We start from the raw sequence: 12,423 nt of genomic DNA, 5'->3' as shown, positions 1-12,423 counted from the left end.
CGCTCCCACGTTGGAGAGAACAATCTGCTTTGCTCAGTCTATAAATTCAACTATTAATCTCATCCAAAAATATCTTCACAGACACAACCAAAATAACATTTAATCAAATATCTGGGCACCCCATGGTGCAGTCAAGTTGATACATAAAATTAACCTTCATAACCTCCTACCTGAAAAAAAATTAAACAAACTCTCCCTTGACTTTTATATTCTTCCCAACTACTTCGCTCTCATTTATAGCAAAATTTCTCCTACTATGCTCCTCTGAAGCCTGTTCATTCAGCAGGCCAATATAAGACACTAATCCCTCCCTCAACCTCCTTACTCTACTTAATTTATCTCCATAGAAATTACCACCATCTGATATAAATACCTATTTTTCACCACCTACACTAGATTATAATACATCTGATGGATGCTCAGTGTTTTCAATGAATAAATATTGAAGGCACAGAGCAGTACTCATAAATATATTACAGTACATCGTCGTGTTAGAGCACACTGTGTAGGTGCTCATTGTTTCAAATGAGTAAATGAATGAAAATTAAAATTCTTGAACAAGCACTATTACCTGTAGCTTTACTCTTAAAATAAGCCAAATAGGAATACAATGACACTATAGGTTCAAAAATAACAGGTATCTGATCTCCCCAGTAGTGCCTGGAACAGATAGAACTTGAAACAATTCCAATTCACCCGGAAATTCCAGGGATCATTAGGATCCAAAAAAGGAGCAAAACTCCCCCTTTCCAAAGTTGAGACATAGGAGAAAACATACCAGAGCTGAGAAAGAAGACCTGTATAAGAAGCTGCCTTGTCACTGCCTAGCTAGGGGACTTCATCAAATTTATTGTGTTCTTCTATATGGGAGTGTTAATATCTTGACAATTGTCTTGCCCATTTTCCAATTCTCTGAGAATTTTATTTTACACTTCTCCCTCCTTCCTCAATTTTTCAACAGTCTATCTCCCTACAGTGTCCCCATACGATGGCTTGACTTCAAACATCACAGGAAAAAGATGCAGGGGAGCCACCTCACCTTCTCACCACCTCATTCACAACTTGCAGAGGTGTCCACCTACCTGTCTCCCATCTGCCTCTCCTAAGTCCAAGGGGCACATATGAGCTTTTAATCTCATTTGCTCTTGCCTTCTTAAGGGCTTTATTTCTACTTTTATTTTCCCTCTACCCTGTATCACCAATTCAGCACTTTCTTTTCAATTATTTGCACCAGCATGCTAGCGTTTTCTTATGCTTCTCATCTGAAAACAATAAAGCAAAACAAAACAATAACAATGCAACAACAATAGCAACAGCAGTGGCCATGAGAAATCTTTCATTGTATAAATATATCACAATTCATTTCATTATTCCCATATCAATGCATACTTGGGCTATTTCCAGATTTTATTTCTTTGTTTGGTTTTTTTTATTTTTTAAAATCTGCTACAAGCGTTTCAGACATGTCTTCTGATAAACATGCATGACAGTTTTTCTAGATCAGATACTTACCAGTGATTTTTTTTTTTTTTTTACTTACCAGTGATATTAATGGGACCTAGATAGTACACATCTTCAATTTTACAGGATAACACCACATTGTCTTCCTAAGTAATTGTACCACCATAGCATTCCATGAACAATATAAATTGTTCCATATTCTCACCAAAGCTTATTATTACCAGATGTTTTTATGTTTGCCAATCTGCTGAGTATCAAATGGTTACTTATGTAACCAAATGACTATAATTGTTATGTCCATAATTATTAAGGAGATTGAATAACTTTTAGCTGATAGATGACTTATGTTTTTCTTTCTGTGAATATGCCTGTTCAGGCCCTTTTTTTCTGTGAAAATCTTTGTCTTTTTCTTATTGACCTTTTTAAGAATTCTATATATTCTGGAGACTAGTCATTTGTTGACTACAGATGTACAGACTTACAGACTTACAGATGTACACTCCCAGTCTGTGGTTTGTCTTTTATCTACAGTAACTTTTGATGAAAAATGCTTAATTAAATACACTAAATTCTATTAATATTTTGCTTTATAGAACATGTACTGGTATCATATCTTAGACTAAGTAAAGCATGGTGTTTAAAGTGCATGGTTTACAGAGTTTGCTGGCCTGAGTCCTGGCTCCATGTTTCACCAGCTGTACAACACTGGGTGCTAAGCCTGATATGCTTGAGTTGCCTCATCTGTAAAGTAGGGATAATCGTATAGGATTGTTGTGAGGATTAAATGTGTTAATATCTTTAACTTATTGTAACTGCACTTAACATTTTAAGTACTTAATAAGTACTGGCTATTTTTACTTAAGAAATTCTTTCTTACTCCCAGCTCATAATATATTCTCTTACATTTTCTTCTAAAAGATTTAAAGTTTGAATTTCAGACTTAAATCTTTAACCCACATAAATTTTATATTTCTATAAAGTATGAGATATAGGCCCACAAAAATACATGGACCACTTCACAGATTTGTATATCAACTCTGCTTGAGGATAGGGGCTTATTTTCTTTGCATTGTTCCAGTTTTAATATATCTAGTGCCAAAACAGGTGCTCTTGTAACATTTAATATATTAACCTCTTACTTATTAAATTACTTATCTAGGAATCCACAACTCACCGTCAATTAGACTTCCTTCCTCCCCACTGACTGCCTCTCCTCAGTTCTCTTGATTGCAGACCCCAGCTCCTCTGATTTGACCTCAAAATGTTAAATTGCTTTAAAACTGAATCCTATACCCTCTTTTTTCTCTGTACTCTAGTGCCTGGAAATTGAGGCCAAATTACTTACAATCAAATGCCGACTTCTTCATTAAATACGTATGTAATTGAGGAATTATTTAACTTCTCTTTGCCACTCTTCCCCATCAGTAAAATTGATATAGTAACATTTCTTACCTTGTCGGATTATTATGAGTATTAAATAAACCAATCAATGCATGTGTATCACTCACAACAGTACTTAGTATTTGAATAGTAACTATTATCTTCTAGAGGATTTCACTAAATCCTATGATTTTAAAAGCCACCTAATTGCTGATAATTTCAAAATGTATTTGGTGCTGAAATTTCCCTAAATTCAAGACTTACATAGTCAACTGCTTACTTGACAGTTTCATTTTTTAGATGTGCTATAGGGATCTTTAACTTAGCATGACCAAAGCATACCTATCAGCTCAATCCAAGTACTCCACCTCAGAGAAAAATCCATTTGCTCTGACCAAAATCCATCACACTTGATTTATTTTGGTACTTTCTTCCCACATGCAGCCCCATAACTTCCACCTCAAAAAGGTATCCCACATCTGATCATTACTCTCTGATTCCACTTAGCAACATCTTCTCTCATCTGGACCACCATCACAAATGCTCTCCTTTACCACATTCTTGACCCTATTATGGTCTTTCTTCCATTCAGAAGGGAGATTAAGTCAATCCAATTCAATTTAAGTCCAATCACTACCCCTCAGCTTCTTTAAAATCATCCTGTAGCTCCCCATAGCAAACACAATAAAATACAAGCTCCTTCCCATTGAGTACAGGGTAGTAAGTAATCTGGCCCCAGATTACTTCTCCAGGCTCCTCTTCCTGCACTCACTCACAGTCACTATGCTCCAGCCACATGCCTTCTTTCTGGATCTTAAATATGTAAACTCATTCTTATCTTAGGGCGTTCACTTTCAGCTTGGAATGAGTTAACCCCAGGTCTTCACATAGCTGTCTCCTCATCATTCAGGTCCCGACTGAAAAGGTCACCTCATCTGAGGTACCTTCCTTGGCCACCCCAGTTAAAATTTCCCCTCCTCTGATGGACTATCATTTTATTTTATTCATTGTTCTTACTGGCTTTAAATTTGTTAGATTTCTGTCTCCTACTGAAAGTAAGCTGTTTGAGGAGAGCAGCATTGTATCATTTTCATACTCCCTAGAACAGTGCTTGACACACACACAATCAGTTCTCAATACCTAATTATTAGCTGACTCCCAGATATTGTTCTAAGACCTTTATATGCACCACTTCATTTCACTCCTCATGGGAAATATATAATTTCCATCTTATAAATGACAAAACCTAGACACAAAGTGGCAAAAGTGAAATTCAAAATTACCTCTTGTTTGCCATTTTATGCCCTATTGCTTAGTACATGGCTGGATGTTAAGTAAATATTTGTTTAAAGGAGAGATGTATAAAAACATCAAAAAAAATACAAAAGAATTCTTTTTAAAAAGAAGAAGAAGAAAGAAAGAAAGAAAGAAAGAAAGAAAGAAAGAAAGAAAGAAAGAAGCTAAAGAGTACTATTTTTAGACTCCCATGCTATTAAGTGAAATTTAGAAAGCCAAAATTGGGTTTCAGAATTCACACCCCAATAGGACCAATAGGAAAAGTTGGTGTTGCTACTTCCTGCAAAGTGCCTCGGGATACAATGGTTGTGAAAAATGCTATAAAAATGTAAAGTTGTTCTTCACACCTTAACTTAGTGCTATTGTCTCTGCTTGTCAAGTTGCAGCATATACAAGACCACAAAGCTTTATGTCATTCAAGTTTAGAGAATTATAAATATTATTTGTCAGAGAAAAATAAAGGAGACTTTCAGAAAATCAAAATTCAGAGATCCTATCTGTTATGTCCTGTGTATTCATATGTCAGTAATCCACATGGTATCTGGTCTCTATGGCAGGAGGTGACTTATCTTTGTCCAGGATCTGATCCCATCAGGAGTACAAATAATATAGGTAGAAGCTCCTATGCTATAAGGTCCAGGAAAAGGAGGTCCCCTGAAGAACACATAGAGGGCATTGCTGCCCTTAAGGACAGAGATCTGGCTAGCTTATAGGAGGCTTACTTTTGTTTTTATAATTTTTAAATGTTTTCTTTTATTTTTATTTAAATTTATTAAATAATTAAATTATTTATGTTAAATTATTTAATTTAACTTAAATAATCTAAATTTATTAAATAATTAAAATTATTTAAATGTTAACTAACATATGGTATATTACTAGTTTCAGGGGTAGAATTTAGTGATTCATCCATTGCATTAACAGCCAGTGCTCATTACACCAAGTGCCCTCAAGGCCCATCACCCAGTTACCCCATCCCCTACTCACCTCCCCTCTAACAACCCTCAGTTTGTTCCTTATAGTTAAGAGTCTCTTATGGTTTGCTTCCCTCTCTGTTTTTATCTTATTTTATCCTTCTTTCCTTCCCTTATGCTCATCTTTTGTTTCTTAAACTCCACATATGAATGAAATCATGTGATACCTGTCTTTCTCCGACTTATTTCGCTTAGCATAATACACTCTAGTTCTAACCATGTCCGTGGAAATGGCAAGATTTCATTCTTTTAAATGTTTTTTAATATGGTTACAATTTTTTTTTAATTTTATAAATTATAACATATGAAATCATCTTCCTAAACCAATAGTTCTGGAATTCTAAGCCTAGAAGGCTACTAAACCTCCTAGGAAATGGAATTGGGTCTCTTAACTGCCTTTAGGTGTGATTGGTTGCCAAAATATATAGGGTATAACTCAACCCTTAGGTCTATGGCTGCTTTTTCATTACTATGGCTGCTTATTGAGCCAGGAGTAATGAAAAATGGACTAGTGTAGGGGAAACAAGAAGAGGTAAAACAGAGTAATGGATAAAACACACATATTGTTGGCATCAGAGGGTTTGGTCTCTACCTAAAGTCTGCCCTTCATAGCATCATGGTTCAACCCAGATTCCCTCAGATCTCTTTAGTGTTCCTGTGCAGTCTCCCCAGACTTATGGTGGTTTTGTCTCCAACTTGTCCACACAGGTGACTTTTCTTTTTTGGGCTTCCCTCAGGCTACTGAAGCCCATTGTCCCTAAACACAGAGCTTCGTAAGTGCCTGGGAGTTTATATCCTCCTTTTTCCTAAATGCTGGGACAGCCCTCACCAAGGGGAGACAATGAGTGCCTGAGGAATGCAGTCTTCCATGCCTCAGGCTGGGATAAACCCTGGGGCATGATGGGATCAGGCTGAAGTAATTTTCTGTGAGTCCTTGTCTGAATTCATATTTCTTTCTTCCCCTGCTCAGTCCTGCTTTCCTCACTCTCTTTGGTTTCTCCTGGGAGTATTACCTTAATATATCATTTGCATTTGAATCCTTATATAAGGATCTGCTTCTGGGAAACCCAACCTAAGATAAGCTCAAGGTTACCTCAAAGGTTTCTGTTGGGAACTAAATGAAATATTATTATACCTAGGAATGCCACTGACCACATAACAGCCCTTTGATAAATGGCAACTACTATCTTTTCTTTAAGAAGGGAACTGAAAGTCTTCTTGCCTTTGTAGCCTTTTATAGATCTAATTTGGGGTCCACATGATGAAATGTATCAGATAAATGTAGTTCTTGTCTAGCCAAAGTAACAGTTTCTGCTCCTCTCTGATCAGGCCCCTTATTGCAGATAACATTCTTCTTTGCCCTCCTGCCTCCAAAATAAATAAATAAATAAATAAATAAATAAATAAATAAATAAATAAATAACAAATAACTGCTTAGAAGGTGTGCAATAAATTTAGGAGATGGTTTTGGAGCTGTTTATCTGAATTTTTCATTTATATTTGCCACTTACTAACTTAGCTATTTGATTGCACATCAATTGCTTAACCTCTCCAACTCTTGGGCTCTTCATCTGTAAAAGGCAGGGAAAAAGTCCCACCAATTTTGCAGGGTTGTGAAGATTACTTTTATTGGGTCAGAGATAGCTCGGTGTGTTAGTTAAGAGCAAGGATGGGAGAGTAAGACTGTCTGAGCTCTGAGCTCCGCCTCTTGCTAACTGTAGTAGTCAGGTTTCTCCAGAGAAACCAAACTAATGGGAGCTAGCTAGTTGATGGATGGATGGATAGATAGATGATAGATAGATAGATAGATAGATAGATAGATAGATAGATAGATATGAGCAGTTGGATCATGCAACTATGGAGTCTGAGAACCCAGACCCACACAACAGTGTAGGTTCCTAGTCTGAAGATTTAAGAAGACTGATGTTGCAGCTCATAGATAGGAGGAGAAAGAATTCTTCCTTTCCTAGCCTTTTATTCTATCCAGGCTTTCAGCAAATGAGATAAGATCCATCCTTGGCATATAGTAGGTACTCAGTAAATGTTAGTAAAATTGCCTCTCTAGCAGAGAGTAGAAATCCATATAATATAAGGTCCCTTCTCCTTGAAGCAGAGAATGAACAAGACAACTATAAATGTGAAAACTCTCTTACAGACACCTTGAAGAGAATGATGACCAGAATTTTTATTTTCTCTTTGACTACAGAACAAGAATAGCAGGTCTTCTCTTAAAGCAGAACATGATACATAAGTATCACTCGATGTTGAAATGGTTGAGAAGTTTATAGAATGTCCTATTTTGGAAGGCCTTTAAGAAATACCATCAAGTCAGTCTGGAATAGCTGGAGTCTGATTTTTCCTAAAGGTAAGAAAAAGAAGGAAATTAAAATCTCTCCCTCCACCTGTCTCCTTCTGTTAATTTCATCCTCTTCAGTTTCTAGAGAATTATAAGCAAAAATAATAGAATTCTGTTCCTAACCATGATTTTCCTTATCTGTGAGATTAACATTTTTTGAAATAAGTCAGGAAACTTCTTTTTTTTTTCTCAAATCAGAGGGTTATCCCTGCCTACCACCTATGAATAGAGCAAACAACACTTTAGGTTATTGCTCCAATGCTTGCTATCACAGACACCTCCTACAGGTGCTGCATCCTCTGTAACAAGGTGGTTCTTCAGGGATTTTATAATAGTTTTGTGTGATTGCAAACCACTGTCTGGATCTCTATCCTGAGATGTCTGAAAATGTCCTTATCTCATATATATTTTGATGTGAGATACTGATGCAATTTAAAGATTTTAAAATCATAAAATGGTATTGTTGATAATAAAACAGGCTTTCATTTAGAAGAGGCTCCCACTAGCAAATATGTCACAATTTGAACATCAAAGCAAATAATGATGCAAACAACTTTCAAACCACTGAATGAAACAGGAAATCAAAAATCTGTAATTAACTTATATCCTAATCTTTAAAACAACTTTTTAAGATATTAGTATCCCAAACTTATACATGGGATAATTGAGCTCTACCAAGTGACAGTCTTTATCTTTCCTTCCATTTTTTAGAAATATCTCAAAAATTTTTTAAAGATTTTATTTATTTATTCATGAGAGAGAGGGAGAGGCAAAGACACAGACAGAGGGAGAAGCAGGCTCCATGCAGGGAGCCCAATGTGGGAATCCATCCCAGGACCCCAAGATCACACCCTGAGCCAAAGGGAGACATTCAACCACTGAGCCACCCAAGCATCTCAAGAAATATTTCAAACTTAGAGAAAAAATTTAAGTGTGGTATAAAATTGTAAGTATAAGTAAAAAAACTGTTTTCCTCCTGATCTATTAAGAACTGTTGACCTAACGTCACATCACATCCAAATGCTTTAAAACAAGGACATTTTCATACATAAACACAATACATCAATATCTGTGGATCCATTAGGCAAGTAACGAGAAGCATCTGCACACAGTAGACATTCAGTTAATATTTCTAAATTTCATCTGAAGATAGGTAAGATGTAAATAGATCCATTCCCAAGCTTAGGTATAATGAATGAATATCTTAAGAACAGTGATTTTAAAAAACATTTCAAAAAGACTTGTTCATTGATTTACAGGAACATATATAAATGGGAAGTCTATGCAGTAAATTTGCATATGAATATTTCATTCATTAAACCTCCAAATCAATGTCTAACTTCACAAATATAAAGATGTAGAAGTAAAGATACGACAATAATGATACATGTTGCCATTTATTTTATAGACTGCTCTATATATATAAGTACACATATAGTCTAAATATAAGCAATTGTAAGTTGTGACTATGTTATTGTCCAAAATAAGTAGAAGGTAAAAACTTTAACATTCCTGGACATTTAATAGATCCTTCCACATTTATAAATTTGATTAATATCATGCATGTCTTAACTTAGCAATATTTTTGTTTCATCTGGGTTTTGTTATTAACTATATCAAAACATTTGATAATAATTAATGAAGACTTCAATCTATAGAAAAAACTTTTAAATTTCCACCCAACTATACATTGCCAATTAAACTTTTGTAATATTTCAGAGATACAGAAACAGTTGCACAATTCCATGCCCATGAAAATTCCTACTGGACATGAACAAAAGCAATTTTTCAGGCCCTTATAACCTCATTATTCTTTAATATTTAAATTTGTATTCAATGAATTTCCTGTATCCAAGTGTCAGCTTCACTCATGTCAATAGTGCTGGATGCTACTTTATTTCAAACATAACAGGGTTCCTTACTGATATTCAACAAAATCCTCTACAGCATTTGTCTGATAACTTATTTCTTATAAAAGCTTTTTTTTAAACTAGACTAGTTTCCATTCTTAGACATCACACATTCTGAAAAACCACAAAATCCAAAGTACACATGCACATACCACACAGCGGGTGAAGGGAAAGAGAGAAAGGAGGTGGTGGTGAGAGTCAGAACTGCAATGCCCAAGGGAAGGCTATGAGTAGAAAGCTATAAACAACTCTGAAGTGAGAAACAGAGATCCAACTCTAGAATCATAGTTTCTCAAAGGATCCTCAAAATTTACCATGAGGAGTGTTATATATGGAGCCCTTTGCAAATCCTTGAAACAGAATGGAGAGTAGATAACAAAAACAAAAGGAAGGAGAGATGCACTGGAAAACAAAGAAAAATTCTATAAGCACAATTAATTTACTAGGAGATATTTAAAAAAAAGTCAACACAATCTGTAAAACAAATCTGTAAGAAATAAATTCTAAGTCAAAATCAGAATAAATCTGCAAATTTATCTAATCTGAGAAGTGTGAATTGCACTTTAAAAGTCACATAACCTCTCTTAAATATCTATGCATGTGTATTTTAATTTCCTATATTATTTCCAACAATTAGTACTTGGAGACAGAATGGTCTAGATCAGTACGGTCTTTAAATACAGTTTGAGCTGCACCTATAATTTTAAGTTTCTATTAGATACATTGAAAGAAAGCAAAATAAGCTAGTGAAATTAATAATGATAATATATTTTATTTAACCCAATATATCCAAAATAATACCACTTCAACAAATATCAACATAAAAATTGAGATATTTTCTATTTTTTTATTATTATCACTAACACTTTAAAATCCAGTATGTGTTTTGCACTTAGAGTTAGCATATCTCAATTGCACAGTAACCATATTAGTGAAGTAGAATAAAGATAATATGGATTTTTGGTGCTGACGGCCTGATTTTTTTAGGACTCTATTTTTTAGAATGGTTTTAGGTTGACAACAAAACGAGACAAAGGTACAGAGATTTCTCATTAACACTACCTCCACACATGCATAGCCTCCCCAATGTCAACATTTCTCAACAAAATTTTTTTTGTTTTTGTTTTTACCAAAGATGCACCTACATCAACACATCATAATCACTCCAAGTCCATGGTTTACCTTAGGTTTCACTCTTGGCATTGTACATTCTATGGGTTTAAAGAAAAGTAAAATGATATATATCCATCATTATAATATCATACAGAGTATTTTCACTGCCCTAAAAATCCTCTGTGCTCTGTATATTCATCTCTCTCCATCCCCAAAATCTGGCCAACCACTAATCTTTTTATTGTCTTCATAGTTTTGCCTTTTCTAAAATGTCAAATAGTTGGAATTATGCAATGTGTAGCCTTTTCAGATTGAGTTCTTTTACTTAATAATATGCATTTAAGTTTCCTCCATGTTTTTTCATAGCTTGATAGCTCATTTCTTTTTAGCACTGAATAATATTCCATTGTCTGGATGTACCAGTTTATTTCTGCATTCAGTTACTGAAAGATGTCTTGGTCACTTCCATGATTTGTCAATTGTGCCATAAACGCTTACATGCAGATTTTTGTGTAGACCTAAGTTTTCAATGCCTTTGGGTGAATACCAAGGAGCACAATTGCTGAATCATATGGTAAGTATATGTTTAGTTTTTTTTAAGATTTTATTTATTTATTCATGAAAGAAACAGAGAGAGAGAGGCAGAGACATAGGCAGAGGGAGGGGCAGGCTCTCTATGGGTTGCCTGATGTGGGACTTGATCCCAGGATCCCTGGCTTACAACCTGAGCCAAAGGCAAACGCTCAACCACTGAGCCACCCAGACATCCCTATGTTTAGTTCTTTTAAGAAACTGCCAAACTATCTCCCAAAGTGGCAGTACCATTTTGTATTCCTACCAGCAATAAATTAGAATTCTTGTTGCTCTGCATCCTTATCAGCATTTGGTGCCAGTGTTCTGATTTTTGATCATTCTAAAAGGTATGTGGTGATATCTCATTATTGTATTAATTTGCCTTTCCCCGAGTATATGATGTTCAGCATCTTTTCATGTGCTTATTTGCCATCTGTGTCTCCTTTTTAGTGAAGAGTCTGTTAAGATCTTTGGTCAATTTTTTAATTGTTTTTTTTTATTTTATTATTGAATTTTAAGAGCTCTTTGTATATTTTACTTAGCAGTCCTTTATGAGATGTTTCTTTTGCAAATATTTCTCCCAGTCTGTAATTTGTCTTCAAATTCTCTTGGTATTGTTTTTTGCAGAGCAGAAGTTTGTTATTTTAATAAAGTCAAGCTTATCAACTATTTCTTTCATGGGTCATATATTTAGTGTTGTATCTAAAAAGGCATCACCATACTCAAGGTCATCTAGATTTTCTTCATTGTTATCCACTAGGAGTTTTATAGTTTTGCAGCCTCAGTCTTTTGTAAAGTGGTAGCATTAATTGTGATTCCCAATCAAGTATGCTGATGTCTCTAAAGGGAAAGACACACAACCAGATATTATTTTATTTTATTATCTTTTTTCAAAACTTAGACATTAACTTTTTTCTTCAGTGTTCTCATCTAAACATGATGCAAAGACTGATGTACAAATGAATAAGCAAGGGAATAAAGGAGTATCAGAAACATTGATGCTTTTCACAGCAGGCCAACATTTTCTGCTTCATAGTCAATGTACTTTATGCAGCAGTCTTGAGTTTGGTGCATTATTTACAATTACCTCTTGTTTCTAGTCATTAGGACATCTTCCTTTTTTTCATTTTCTATGATTGTAGTTGCTAATCTACATGACCATACTCTAGTGTTTCATTTTCTTATTGTTGTTTATTGTAAATCTCTCTTTTTCTCTCTCTTTCTTTGACCCTTCTGTAATCACCCCACCAGGGTAAACATTTCACTAAATCTGATCTCATTATGGCCAACAATATATTTTTCAATAAAGTGACATGATAAAAATTTCTTATTATAATTAATTATTTTTAATATATTCTAG

The sequence above is a fragment of the Canis lupus genome, chromosome 11 (genome assembly GCF_011100685.1).
Source record: "Canis lupus familiaris isolate Mischka breed German Shepherd chromosome 11, alternate assembly UU_Cfam_GSD_1.0, whole genome shotgun sequence".
Taxonomy (NCBI): Eukaryota; Metazoa; Chordata; class Mammalia; order Carnivora; family Canidae; genus Canis; species Canis lupus.
Note: the sequence above shows the minus strand (reverse complement) of the source record.